Source organism: Ambystoma mexicanum, chromosome 4p, assembly GCF_040938575.1.
Source record: "Ambystoma mexicanum isolate Mex_15411 chromosome 4p, UKY_AmexF1_1, whole genome shotgun sequence".
Classification (NCBI taxonomy): domain Eukaryota; kingdom Metazoa; phylum Chordata; class Amphibia; order Caudata; family Ambystomatidae; genus Ambystoma; species Ambystoma mexicanum.
The window spans coordinates 839,860,248-839,874,518 of record NC_090927.1 but is presented as its reverse complement, the minus strand read 5'-3'; positions in this window follow the sequence as shown (position 1 = coordinate 839,874,518).

Sequence of the window (14,271 nt, the reverse complement as noted above, 5' to 3'; positions counted from 1 at the left end):
CCCCCACCCCCCGCTCATGCCCCGTGTCTCTCTCCTGTTTCCCCCACCACCTGCTCATGCTCCGTGTCTCTCTCCTGTTTCCCCCACTCACCGCTTATGCCCCGTGTCTCCCTCCTGTTCCCCCTACCCCCTGCTCATGCCCAGTTTATCTCTCCTGTTCCCCCCACCCCCTGCTCATTCCCCGTGTCTCTCTCCTGTTCCCCCACCCCTGGCTCATGCCCCGTGTCTTTCTCCTGTTCCCCCCAGCCCCCTCTCATGCCCCGTGTCTCTCTAATGTTCTAATGTTCCCTCCACCCTCCTCTCATGCCCCGTGTCTTCCTCCTGTTCCCCCTACCCCCGCTCATTCCCTGTGTCTTTCTATCTGTTCCCCCCACCTCCCGCTCATGCCCCGTGTCTCCCTCCTGTTCCCCCACCCCCCGCTCATGCCCCGTGTCTCTCTCCTGTTACCCCCACGCCCCGCTCATGCCCCGTGTCTCCCTCCTGTTCCCCCCACCCCCTTCTCATGCCCCGTGTCTCGCTCCTGTTCCACTCACCCCCCGCTCATGCCCTGTGTCTTCCTCCTGTTCCCCCCACCCAACCATGCCCTGTGTCTCTCTCCTGTTCCTCCCACCCCCTGCTCATGTCCCGTGTCTCTCTCCTGTTCCCCTGACCCCCGCTCATGCCCCATGTCTTCCTCCTGTTCCCCCTACCCCCCACTAATGCCCCGTGTCTCCCTCCTGTTCCCCCCACACCCTGCTCATGCCCTGTGTCTCTCTCCTGTTCCCCCATCCCCCGCTCATGCCCCGTGTCTCCCTCCTGTTCCCCCACCCCCTGTTCATGCCCCGTGTCTCCCTCCTGTTCTCCCCATGCCCCGCGTCTTCCTCCTGTTCCCCCCACCCCCTCCCCCGCTCATGCCCAGTATCTCTCTCCTGTTCCCCCATCCCCACACTCATGCCCCCTGTCTCTTCTCTCTCCTGTTCACCCCACCCCCCACTAATGCCCCGTGTCTCTCTCCTGTTCCCACCACCCCCGCTCATGCCCCATGCCTTTCTCCTGTTCCCCCCACCCCCTGCTCATGCCCCATGTCTCCCTCCTGTTTCCCCCACCCCCGCTCATGCCCCATGCCTTTCTCCTGTTCCCCCCACCCCCTGCTCATGCCCCGTGTCTCCCTCCTGTTTCCCCCACTCCCCGGTCATGCCCTATGTCTTCCTCCTGTTCCCCCCACCCCGCTCATGCCCCGTGTCTCTCTCCTGTTCCCCCCACCCCGGACTCATGCCTGTGTCTCCCTCCTGTTCCCCCTACCCCCCGCTCATGCCCTGTGTCTCTCTCCTGTTCCCACCACCCCTGCTCATGCCCCATGCCTTTCTCCTGTTCCCCCCACCCCCCGCTCATGCCCCGTGTCTCCCTCCTGTTTCCCCCACTCCCCGGTCATGCCCTATGTCTTCCTCCTGTTTCCCCCACCCCCGCTCATGCCCCGTGTCTCTCTCCTGTTCCCCCCACCCTGCACTCATGCCCTGTGTCTCCCTCCTGTTCCCCCTACCCCCTGCTCATGCCCTGTGTCTCCCTCCTGTAGTACCCCCCCACCCCCGCTCATGCCCCGTGTCTCTCCCCTGTTCCCCCACCCCCCGCTCATGCCCTGTGTCTCCCTGCTGTTTCCCCCACCCCCGCTTTTGCCCCATGTCTCCCTCCTGTTCCCCCACCCCCCGCTCATGCCCTGTGTCTCCCTCCTGTACCCCCCACCCCCCGCTCATGCCCGGTCTCTCTCCTGTGCCCCCCCACCCCCCGCTCATGCCCCGTGTCTCCCTCCTGTTTCCCCCACTCCCCGGTCATGCCCTATGTCTTCCTCCTGTTCCCCCCACCCCCGCTCATGCCCCGTGTCTCTCTCCTGTTCCCCCACCCGCGCACTCATGCCCTGTGTCTCCCCCCTGTTCCCCCTACCCCCCGCTCATGCCCCGTGTCTCTCTCCTGTTCCCACCACCCCCGCTCTTGCCCCATGCCTTTCTCCTGTTCCCCCCACCCCCCGCTCATGCCCCGTGTCTCCCTCCTGTTTTCCCCACTCCCCGCTCATGCACCATGCCTTTCTCCTGTTCCCCCCACCCCCCGCTCATGCCCCATGTCTCCCTCCTGTTTCCCCCACTCCCCTGTCATGCCCTGTGTCTCCCTCTTGTTCCCCCTACCCCCGCTCATGCCCTGTGTCTCCCTCCTGTACCCCCCACCCCCGCTCATGCCCCGTGTCTCTGTCCTGTTCCCCCATCCCCCGCTCATGCCCCGTGTCTCTCTCCTGTTCCCACCACCCCCGCTCATGCCCCATGTCTTTCTCCTGTTCCCCCACCCTGCTCATGCCCTGTGTCTCCCTCCTGTTTCCCCCACTCCCCGGTCATGCCCCGTGTCTCTCTCCTGTTCCCCCATCCCCCGCTCATGCCCCGTGTCTCTCTCCTGTTCCCACCACCCCCGCTCATGCCCCGTGTCTTTCTCCTGTACCCCCCACCCCCGCTCATGCCCCGTGTCTCTCTCCTGTTCCCCCATCCCCCGCTCATGCCCCGTGTCTCTCTCCTGTTCCCACCACCCCCGCTCATGCCCCGTGTCTTTCTCCTGTTCCCTCCACCCCCGCTCATGTGCCGTATCTTCTTCCTGTTCCCCCCACCTCCCGCTCATGCCCTGTATCTCCCTCCTGTTCCCCCCACCCCCGCTCAAGCCCTGTGTCTCTCTCCTGTTCCCCCCACCCCCTGCTCATTCCCCGTGTCTCCCTCCTGTTCCCCCCACCCCCAGCTCATGCCCCGTGTCTCTCTCCTTTTCCCCCCACCCCCGCTCATGCCCCGTGTCTTCCTCCTGTTCCCCCACCCCCCACTCATGCCCCGTGTCTCCCTCCTGTTCCCCCTGTTAGGCGGAAACCTGTGCAGTTCCCTCTGGGACCACTGCAAAAGATTTAGGACTACAGGTGTTTGGCAGTAAACCCACTTGGTAGCAGTCTGTACCACACAGATTCACTTGGTAGCTGTGGCTGAGCAGTCAGACTTCCCTCAAGAAGAGTTAAGCAGTATTTGGAGTATACAATATAGGGCAATTCTTCAAAGTAAGACAAGCAAACACGCAACGAGGCTCAGTGTAAAGATATTAAGGTATTTATTTATAACGGAACATCTATGGAAAACACGATGGCACTATCACGGCAAACACTTCAATCACAATTACTCTACGAAGAAGAAACGATCAATCCCCCTAACAATATTTCGACAAGTCTAGGTTCTACCGGTATCACTTATTTTCAGACAGAAGTGTATACCTCAACCTAGATGGCACTCTAATATTAGTTAGGATGGGAGAGAAAAATAGGCAGGTTACGGAGTCAACACAGTTCAATACTTTACGGGAAAAAAATGCAAGGCAAGAAGACAAGAACCACAATAGATCATAAAGTTCAGAGGCCAGGCCCACTCGGAGAGAGGCAAGGCGATTTGTCCCAAAAAGTCTCTTTGTGGAAATGCGTTCGAGCCCGTATAGCAAATTGTTATTGGAAAGTTTGGAACCAGTTCAGAACCTCACGTTAAAGAAAGCTTGGAGGTGACCCAATGGAAAGGCGAGGATTAAGACACCTCACTCGATCCGGCAGAAAGGGCAGCCAGGCGGACACGGTACCTTGTTTGTGGAGAGACAGCTCCGGCGGGGGCAGTTGTTCCTGGTGGTGGATGCACGTCGGGTCTTTGCCAAGAGTAGAGATGATCTCGTCGTCGAAGAAAAGTGAAGTCTGGTGCACCACCAGGGAAGAGACCAGCCGCGGAGTGCTCCGTCACAAGGCACCACCTTTTGGTCGCGGTACAGGTGTAGTGGCTATCCGGTTGCCGAGGTGCTCTGCACGGGCAATTCGACCACTGTGTCCTGAGGCGAAGAAAAAGGAAAAGGGGACTGGTTGTTCCCACCAGTCAGGGGAAGAGACTCTCCGGCAGGGAGATCTCCTCTGTCGTCGGGAAGTGGTGAGTCGGTTCCGCAGGGCTCCACCGGGAGTGTCGTCGTGCAGGTCGGCTCAGCGTTACCCTCGTCGGATTCTTAAGTCCTGTGGCGACTTCTGAAGATCCAGTCCCAAAAGCCCTGCTTTTATGCAGAAAACTCCCATTCATTCAGCCTAGCAGTCAATCAACACACGCTAAGTGGTGAGCGGGGAGACTCACCACTTGGGCCAATCACACCAGAGTGCGACCGGAGTTGGCAAGGCAACTCGGTCCAGGGTGCCTAAACCCCCTCCCACACCCCTGTGGTAACCCAGACAGAATGGCACCACTTTGGAGGGTCTCTGTCCAGAGGCCCGCCAAAAGTGGAACAAAGGGCTCAACCTTTGGTTTAGGAGTCACAGAGACGAACACAGACGCCATTTTCAAAACCGAGTTCTGGCAGAAAATACCATCCGATAAACTTATTTAAGATAAGTAGACCGGTGGTACGTTAGAGATTAACGAGGAAAAGTATCAATCTCCAACAATGGGACGAATCCCATAGGGTTATGTTCGGAGTCGAGCATAACAAGTACTTTACACTGCCACCAGCCAAAACTCGACGAGGGGGGACGGGACAGTGCCCCCTCGAGTAACAGATCTAGGAGTAATCGAATTACCCCTACTAGCACGTCCACAATAAGATGGTTTGTACTAGTTCTGTTAGTAAATTTAGGTCTAGTAAAGCCAATGGTGACTTTACATGCCCGGGGAGACAGTAGTCAATCCCCGGGTATGGAGTCTATGGTGGAGGTCCGCTAGGACGCCCCAGTGTTACGGCACGTAGGGTGCGGTGTAACACACATAGAAAAACATATGAGACCCTAGGGAGTAAAAGACCCCATAGCCCATAGAACACATTGATATTCAAAGGAATTACACACATTCATGTCCAAGAGTGGGAGGAAAAGAGTCCCACTCTTGGCAGGATGGAAAAAAACAAACTCCAGGAATCCAGCAAAGCTGCTGGGGGACTCACTAGGTTAGTAAATTCAGCCTAAACAGAGAATTCTCCCTAACACCCCCCCACCCCCGCTCAAGCTGCGTTTCTTCCTCCTGTTCCCCCACCCCCCGCTCATGCCCCGTGTACCCCTCCTGTTCCCCCCACCCCCGCTAATGCCCTGTGTCTCTCTCCTGTTCCCCCCACCTCCCGCTCATGCCCTGTGTCTCTCTCCTGTTCCCCCCACCCCCCGCTCATGCCCGTGTCTCTCTCCTGTCCCCCCACCCCCGTTCATGCCCTGTGTCTCCCTCCTGTTTCCCCCACCCCCGCCGATGCCCTGTGTCTCCCTGCTGTTTCCCCTACCCCCCGCTCATGCCCCGTGTCTCTCTCCTGTTCCCACCACCCCCCGCTCATGCCCCGTGTCTCTCTACTGTTCCCCCGACCCCCCGCTCATGCCCCATGTATCTCTCCTGCTCCCCCCACCCCCTGCTCATGCCCCGTGTCTCTCTCCTGTTCCCCCCCACCCCCTGCTCATGCCCCATGCCTCTCTCCTGTTTCCCCCACCCCTCGCTCATGCCCCGTGTCTCCCTCCTGTACCCCCACCCCCTGCTCATGCCCTGTGTCTCTCTACTGTTCCCCCCACCCCCCGCTCATGCCCCGTGTATCTCTCCTGTTCCCCACCCCCCGCTCATGCCCCGTGTCTCTCTCCTGTTTCCCCCACCACCCGCTCATGCTCTGTGTCTCTCTCCTGTTTCCCCCACTCACCGCTTATGCCCCGTGTCTCCCTCCTGTTCCCCCTACCCCCTGCTCATGCCCAGTGTATCTCTCCTGTTCCCCCCACCCCCTGCTCATTCCCCGTGTCTCTCTCCTGTTCCCCCACCCCTGGCTCATGCCCCGTGTCTTTCTCCTGTTCCCCCCAGCCCCCGCTCATGCCCCATGTCTCTCTAATGTTCTAATGTTCCCTCCACCCTCCTCTCATGCCCCGTGTCTTCCTCCTGTTCCCCCCACCCCCGCTCATTCCCCGTGTCTTTCTCCTGTTCCCCCCACCTCCCGCTCATGCCCCGTGTCTCTCTCCTGTTGCCCCCACCCCCCGCTCATGCCCTGTGTCTCTCTCCTGTTCCCCCCACCCCCCGCTCATGCCCTGTGTCTCCCTCCTGTTCCCCCCACCCCCTGGTCATGCCCCGTGTCTCTCTCCTGTCCCCCCACCCCCGTTCATGCCCTGTGTCTCCCTCCTGTTTCCCCCACCCCCGCCGATGCCCTGTGTCTCCCTGCTGTTTCCCCTACCCCCCGCTCATGCCCCGTGTCTCTCTCCTGTTCCCACCACCCTCCGCTCATGCCCCGTGTCTCTCTACTGTTCCCCCGACCCCCCGCTCATGCCCCATGTATCTCTCCTGCTCCCCCCACCCCCTGCTCATGCCCCGTGTCTCTCTCCTGTTCCCCCCCACCCCCTGCTCATGCCCCATGCCTCTCTCCTGTTTCCCCCACCCCTCGCTCATGCCCCGTGTCTCCCTCCTGTACCCCCACCCCCTGCTCATGCCCTGTGTCTCTCTACTGTTCCCCCCACCCCCCGCTCATGCCCCGTGTATCTCTCCTGTTCCCCCACCCCCCGCTCATGCCCCGTGTCTCTCTCCTGTTTCCCCCACCACCCGCTCATGCTCTGTGTCTCTCTCCTGTTTCCCCCCACTCACCGCTTATGCCCCGTGTCTCCCTCCTGTTCCCCCTACCCCCTGCTCATGCCCAGTGTATCTCTCCTGTTCCCCCCACCCCCTGCTCATTCCCCGTGTCTCTCTCCTGTTCCCCCACCCCTGGCTCATGCCCCGTGTCTTTCTCCTGTTCCCCCCAGCCCCCGCTCATGCCCCATGTCTCTCTAATGTTCTAATGTTCCCTCCACCCTCCTCTCATGCCCCGTGTCTTCCTCCTGTTCCCCCCACCCCCGCTCATTCCCCGTGTCTTTCTCCTGTTCCCCCCACCTCCCGCTCATGCCCCGTGTCTCTCTCCTGTTGCCCCCACCCCCCGCTCATGCCCTGTGTCTCTCTCCTGTTCCCCCCACCCCCCGCTCATGCCCTGTGTCTCCCTCCTGTTCCCCCCACCCCCTGGTCATGCCCCGTGTCTTCCTCCTGTTCCCCCCATCCCCCGCTCATGCCCCGTGTCTCTCTCCTGTTCCCCCACCCCAGCTCATGCCCCGTGTCTCCCTCCTGTTCCCCCCACCACCCCCCGCTCATGTGCCGTATCTTTCTCCTGTTCCCCCCACCCCCCCTCATGCCCCGTGTCTCCCTCCTGTTCCCCCACCCCCCGCTCATGCCCCATGTCTCCCTCCTGTTCCCTCCACCCTGCTCATTCCCCATGTCTCCCTCCTGTTCCCCCCAGCCCCCGGTCATGCCCCGTGTCTTCCTCCTGTTCCCCCCACCCCCCGCTCATGCCCCGTGTCTCCCTCCTGTTCTCCCCACCCCCCGCTCATGCCCCGTGTCTCCATCCTGTTCCCCCCACCCCCTGCTCATGTCCCGTGTCTCTCTCCTGTTCCCCCCACCCCCGCTCATGCCCTGTGTCTCCCTCCTGTTCCCCCCACCCACAGTCATGCCCCGTGTCTTCCTCCTGTTCCCCCCACCCCCCGCTCATGCCCCGTGTCTCTCTCCTGTTCCCCCCAACCCCCACTCATTCCCTGTGTCTTCCTCCTGATTCCCCCCACCCCCCACTCATGCCCCGTGTCTTCCTACTTTTCCCCCCACCCCCTGCTCATGCCCCGTGTCTCTCTCCTGTTCCCCCCACCCCCTGCTCATGCCCTGTGTCTTCCTCTTGTCCCCCCTCCTATGATGCCCCTGGTTGACCTCTTATTCCCCCCACCCCCCGCTGATGCCCCGTGTCTCTCTCCTGTTCCCCCCCCTGTTCATGCCCCGTGTCTCCCTCCTGTTTCCCCCAACCCCCACCAATGCCCTGTGTCTCCCTGCTGTTTCCCCTACCCCCCGCTCATGCCCCGTGTCTTTCTCCTGTTCCCACCACCCTCCGCTCATGCCCGTGTCTCTCTACTGTTCCCTCCACCCCCGTGTATCTCTCCTGTTCACCCCCACCCCCGCTCATGCCCTGTGTCTCTCTCCTGTTCCCCTCACCCCCGCTCATGACCGTGTCTCCCTCCTGATCCCCCTGCCCCCTGCTCATGCCCATTGTATCTCTCCTGTTCCCCCCAGCCCCCTGTTCATTCCCCGTGTCTCTCTCCTGTTCCCCCACCCCCCACTCATGCCCCGTGTTTCCCTCCTGTACCCCCACCCCCCGCGCATGCCCCGTGTCTCTCTCCTGTTTCCCCACCCCCCGCTCATGCCCCGTGTTTCTCTCCTGTTCCCCCCAACCCCGCTCAAGCCCTGTGTCTCCCTGCTGTTTCCCCCACCCCCCACTCATGCCCCGTCTCTCTCTCCTGTTCCCCCCACCCCCCGCTCATGCCCCGTGTCTCTCTACTGTTCCCCCGACCCCCCCGCTCATGCCCCATGTATCTCTCCTGCTCCCCCCACCCCCTGCTCATGCCCGTGTCTCTCTCCTGTTCCCCCCACCCCCTGCTCATGCCCCATGCCTTTCTCCTGTTCCCCCCACCCCCCGCTCATGCCCCGTGTCTCCCTCCTGTTTTCCCCACTCCCCGCTCATGCACCATGCCTTTCTCCTGTTCCCCCCACCCCCCGCTCATGCCCCATGTCTCCCTCCTGTTTCCCCCACTCCCCTGTCATGCCCTGTGTCTCCCTCTTGTTCCCCCTACCCCCGCTCATGCCCTGTGTCTCCCTCCTGTACCCCCCACCCCCGCTCATGCCCCGTGTCTCTGTCCTGTTCCCCCATCCCCCGCTCATGCCCCGTGTCTCTCTCCTGTTCCCACCACCCCCGCTCATGCCCCATGTCTTTCTCCTGTTCCCCCACCCTGCTCATGCCCTGTGTCTCCCTCCTGTTTCCCCCACTCCCCGGTCATGCCCCGTGTCTCTCTCCTGTCCCCCCATCCCCCGCTCATGCCCCGTTTCTCTCTCCTGTTCCCACCACCCCCGCTCATGCCCCGTGTCTTTCTCCTGTACCCCCCACCCCCGCTCATGCCCCGTGTCTCTCTCCTGTTCCCCCATCCCCCGCTCATGCCCCGTGTCTCTCTCCTGTTCCCACCACCCCCGCTCATGCCCCGTGTCTTTCTCCTGTTCCCTCCACCCCCGCTCATGTGCCGTATCTTCTTCCTGTTCCCCCCACCTCCCGCTCATGCCCTGTATCTCCCTCCTGTTCCCCCCACCCCCGCTCAAGCCCCGTGTCTCTCTCCTGTTCCCCCCACCCCCTGCTCATTCCCCGTGTCTCCCTCCTGTTCCCCCCACCCCCAGCTCATGCCCCGTGTCTCTCTCCTTTTCCCCCCACCCCCGCTCATGCCCCGTGTCTTCCTCCTGTTCCCCCACCCCCCACTCATGCCCCGTGTCTCCCTCCTGTTCCCCCTGTTAGGCGGAAACCTGTGCAGTTCCCTCTGGGACCACTGCAAAAGATTTAGGACTACAGGTGTTTGGCAGTAAACCCACTTGGTAGCAGTCTGTACCACACAGATTCACTTGGTAGCTGTGGCTGAGCAGTCAGACTTCCCTCAAGAAGAGTTAAGCAGTATTTGGAGTATACAATATAGGGCAATTCTTCAAAGTAAGACAAGCAAACACGCAACGAGGCTCAGTGTAAAGATATTAAGGTATTTATTTATAACGGAACATCTATGGAAAACACGATGGCACTATCACGGCAAACACTTCAATCACAATTACTCTACGAAGAAGAAACGATCAATCCCCCTAACAATATTTCGACAAGTCTAGGTTCTACCGGTATCACTTATTTTCAGACAGAAGTGTATACCTCAACCTAGATGGCACTCTAATATTAGTTAGGATGGGAGAGAAAAATAGGCAGGTTACGGAGTCAACACAGTTCAATACTTTACGGGAAAAAAATGCAAGGCAAGAAGACAAGAACCACAATAGATCATAAAGTTCAGAGGCCAGGCCCACTCGGAGAGAGGCAAGGCGATTTGTCCCAAAAAGTCTCTTTGTGGAAATGCGTTCGAGCCCGTATAGCAAATTGTTATTGGAAAGTTTGGAACCAGTTCAGAACCTCACGTTAAAGAAAGCTTGGAGGTGACCCAATGGAAAGGCGAGGATTAAGACACCTCACTCGATCCGGCAGAAAGGGCAGCCAGGCGGACACGGTACCTTGTTTGTGGAGAGACAGCTCCGGCGGGGGCAGTTGTTCCTGGTGGTGGATGCACGTCGGGTCTTTGCCAAGAGTAGAGATGATCTCGTCGTCGAAGAAAAGTGAAGTCTGGTGCACCACCAGGGAAGAGACCAGCCGCGGAGTGCTCCGTCACAAGGCACCACCTTTTGGTCGCGGTACAGGTGTAGTGGCTATCCGGTTGCCGAGGTGCTCTGCACGGGCAATTCGACCACTGTGTCCTGAGGCGAAGAAAAAGGAAAAGGGGACTGGTTGTTCCCACCAGTCAGGGGAAGAGACTCTCCGGCAGGGAGATCTCCTCTGTCGTCGGGAAGTGGTGAGTCGGTTCCGCGGGGCTCCACCGGGAGTGTCGTCGTGCAGGTCGGCTCAGCGTTACCCTCGTCGGATTCTTAAGTCCTGTGGCGACTTCTGAAGATCCAGTCCCAAAAGCCCTGCTTTTATGCAGAAAACTCCCATTCATTCAGCCTAGCAGTCAATCAACACACGCTAAGTGGTGAGCGGGGAGACTCACCACTTGGGCCAATCACACCAGAGTGCGACCGGAGTTGGCAAGGCAACTCGGTCCAGGGTGCCTAAACCCCCTCCCACACCCCTGTGGTAACCCAGACAGAATGGCACCACTTTGGAGGGTCTCTGTCCAGAGGCCCGCCAAAAGTGGAACAAAGGGCTCAACCTTTGGTTTAGGAGTCACAGAGACGAACACAGACGCCATTTTCAAAACCGAGTTCTGGCAGAAAATACCATCCGATAAACTTATTTAAGATAAGTAGACCGGTGGTACGTTAGAGATTAACGAGGAAAAGTATCAATCTCCAACAATGGGACGAATCCCATAGGGTTATGTTCGGAGTCGAGCATAACAAGTACTTTCCACTGCCACCAGCCAAAACTCGACGAGGGGGGACGGGACAGTGCCCCCTCGAGTAACAGATCTAGGAGTAATCGAATTACCCCTACTAGCACGTCCACAATAAGATGGTTTGTACTAGTTCTGTTAGTAAATTTAGGTCTAGTAAAGCCAATGGTGACTTTACATGCCCGGGGAGACAGTAGTCAATCCCCGGGTATGGAGTCTATGGTGGAGGTCCGCTAGGACGCCCCAGTGTTACGGCACGTAGGGTGCGGTGTAACACACATAGAAAAACATATGAGACCCTAGGGAGTAAAAGACCCCATAGCCCATAGAACACATTGATATTCAAAGGAATTACACACATTCATGTCCAAGAGTGGGAGGAAAAGAGTCCCACTCTTGGCAGGATGGAAAAAAACAAACTCCAGGAATCCAGCAAAGCTGCTGGGGGACTCACTAGGTTAGTAAATTCAGCCTAAACAGAGAATTCTCCCTAACACCCCCCCACCCCCGCTCAAGCTGCGTTTCTTCCTCCTGTTCCCCCCACCCCCCGCTCATGCCCCGTGTATCCCTCCTGTTCCCCCCACCCCCGCTAATGCCCTGTGTCTCTCTCCTGTTCCCCCCACCTCCCGCTCATGCCCTGTGTCTCTCTCCTGTTCCCCCCACCCCCCGCTCATGCCCCGTGTCTCTCTCCTGTCCCCCCACCCCCGTTCATGCCCCGTGTCTCCCTCCTGTTTCCCCCACCCCCGCCGATGCCCTGTGTCTCCCTGCTGTTTCCCCTACCCCCCGCTCATGCCCCGTGTCTCTCTCCTGTTCCCACCACCCCCCGCTCATGCCCCGTGTCTCTCTACTGTTCCCCCGACCCCCCGCTCATGCCCCATGTATCTCTCCTGCTCCCCCCACCCCCTGCTCATGCCCCGTGTCTCTCTCCTGTTCCCCCCCACCCCCTGCTCATGCCCCATGCCTCTCTCCTGTTTCCCCCACCCCTCGCTCATGCCCCGTGTCTCCCTCCTGTACCCCCACCCCCTGCTCATGCCCTGTGTCTCTCTACTGTTCCCCCCACCCCCCGCTCATGCCCCGTGTATCTCTCCTGTTCCCCCACCCCCCGCTCATGCCCCGTGTCTCTCTCCTGTTTCCCCCACCACCCGCTCATGCTCTGTGTCTCTCTCCTGTTTCCCCCACTCACCGCTTATGCCCCGTGTCTCCCTCCTGTTCCCCCTACCCCCTGCTCATGCCCAGTGTATCTCTCCTGTTCCCCCCACCCCCTGCTCATTCCCCGTGTCTCTCTCCTGTTCCCCCACCCCTGGCTCATGCCCCGTGTCTTTCTCCTGTTCCCCCCAGCCCCCGCTCATGCCCCATGTCTCTCTAATGTTCTAATGTTCCCTCCACCCTCCTCTCATGCCCCGTGTCTTCCTCCTGTTCCCCCCACCCCCGCTCATTCCCCGTGTCTTTCTCCTGTTCCCCCCACCTCCCGCTCATGCCCCGTGTCTCTCTCCTGTTGCCCCCACCCCCCGCTCATGCCCTGTGTCTCTCTCCTGTTCCCCCCACCCCCCGCTCATGCCCTGTGTCTCCCTCCTGTTCCCCCCACCCCCTGGTCATGCCCCGTGTCTTCCTCCTGTTCCCCCCATCCCCCGCTCATGCCCCGTGTCTCTCTCCTGTTCCCCCACCCCAGCTCATGCCCCGTGTCTCCCTCCTGTTCCCCCCACCACCCCCTGCTCATGTGCCGTATCTTTCTCCTGTTCCCCCCACCCCCCGCTCATGCCCCGTGTCTCCCTCCTGTTCCCCCCACCCCCCGCTCATGCCCCATGTCTCCCTCCTGTTCCCTCCACCCTGCTCATTCCCCATGTCTCCCTCCTGTTCCCCCCAGCCCCCGGTCATGCCCCGTGTCTTCCTCCTGTTCCCCCCACCCCCCGCTCATGCCCCGTGTATCCCTCCTGTTCTCCCCACCCCCCGCTCATGCCCCGTGTCTCCATCCTGTTCCCCCCACCCCCTGCTCATGTCCCGTGTCTCTCTCCTGTTCCCCCCACCCCCGCTCATGCCCTGTGTCTCCCTCCTGTTCCCCCCACCCACAGTCATGCCCCGTGTCTTCCTCCTGTTCCCCCCACCCCCCGCTCATGCCCCGTGTCTCTCTCCTGTTCCCCCCAACCCCCACTCATTCCCTGTGTCTTCCTCCTGATTCCCCCCACCCCCCACTCATGCCCCATGTCTTCCTACTTTTCCCCCCACCCCCTGCTCATGCCCCGTGTCTCTCTCCTGTTCCCCCCACCCCCTGCTCATGCCCTGTGTCTTCCTCTTGTCCCCCCTCCTATGATGCCCCTGGTTGACCTCTTATTCCCCCCACCCCCCGCTGATGCCCCGTGTCTCTCTCCTGTTCCCCCCCTGTTCATGCCCCGTGTCTCCCTCCTGTTTCCCCCAACCCCCACCGATGCCCTGTGTCTCCCTGCTGTTTCCCCTACCCCCCGCTCATGCCCCGTGTCTTTCTCCTGTTCCCACCACCCTCCGCTCATGCCCGTGTCTCTCTACTGTTCCCTCCACCCCCGTGTATCTCTCCTGTTCACCCCCACCCCCGCTCATGCCCTGTGTCTCTCTCCTGTTCCCCTCACCCCCGCTCATGACCGTGTCTCCCTCCTGATCCCCCTGCCCCCTGCTCATGCCCATTGTATCTCTCCTGTTCCCCCCAGCCCCCTGTTCATTCCCCGTGTCTCTCTCCTGTTCCCCCACCCCCCACTCATGCCCCGTGTTTCCCTCCTGTACCCCCACCCCCCGCACATGCCCCGTGTCTCTCTCCTGTTTCCCCACCCCCCGCTCATGCCCCGTGTTTCTCTCCTGTTCCCCCCAACCCCGCTCAAGCCCTGTGTCTCCCTGCTGTTTCCCCCACCCCCCACTCATGCCCCGTCTCTCTCTCCTGTTCCCCCCACCCCCCGTTCATGCCCCGTGTCTCTCTACTGTTCCCCCGACCCCCCCGCTCATGCCCCATGTATATCTCCTGCTCCCCCCACCCCCTGCTCATGCCCGTGTCTCTCTCCTGTTCCCCCCACCCCCTGCTCATGCCCCATGCCTCTCTCCTGTTTCGCCCACCCCTCGCTCATGCCCCGTGTCTCCTTCCTGTACCCCCACCCCCTGCTTATGCCCTGTGTCTCTCTACTGTTTCCCCACCCCCGCTCATGTCCCGTGTTTCTCTCCTGTTCCCCACCCCCTGCTCATGCCCCGTGTCTCTCTCCTGTTCCCCCCACCCCCCGCTCATGCCCGTGTCTCTCTACTGTTCCCCCACCCCCGCTCATGTCCCGTGTCTCTCT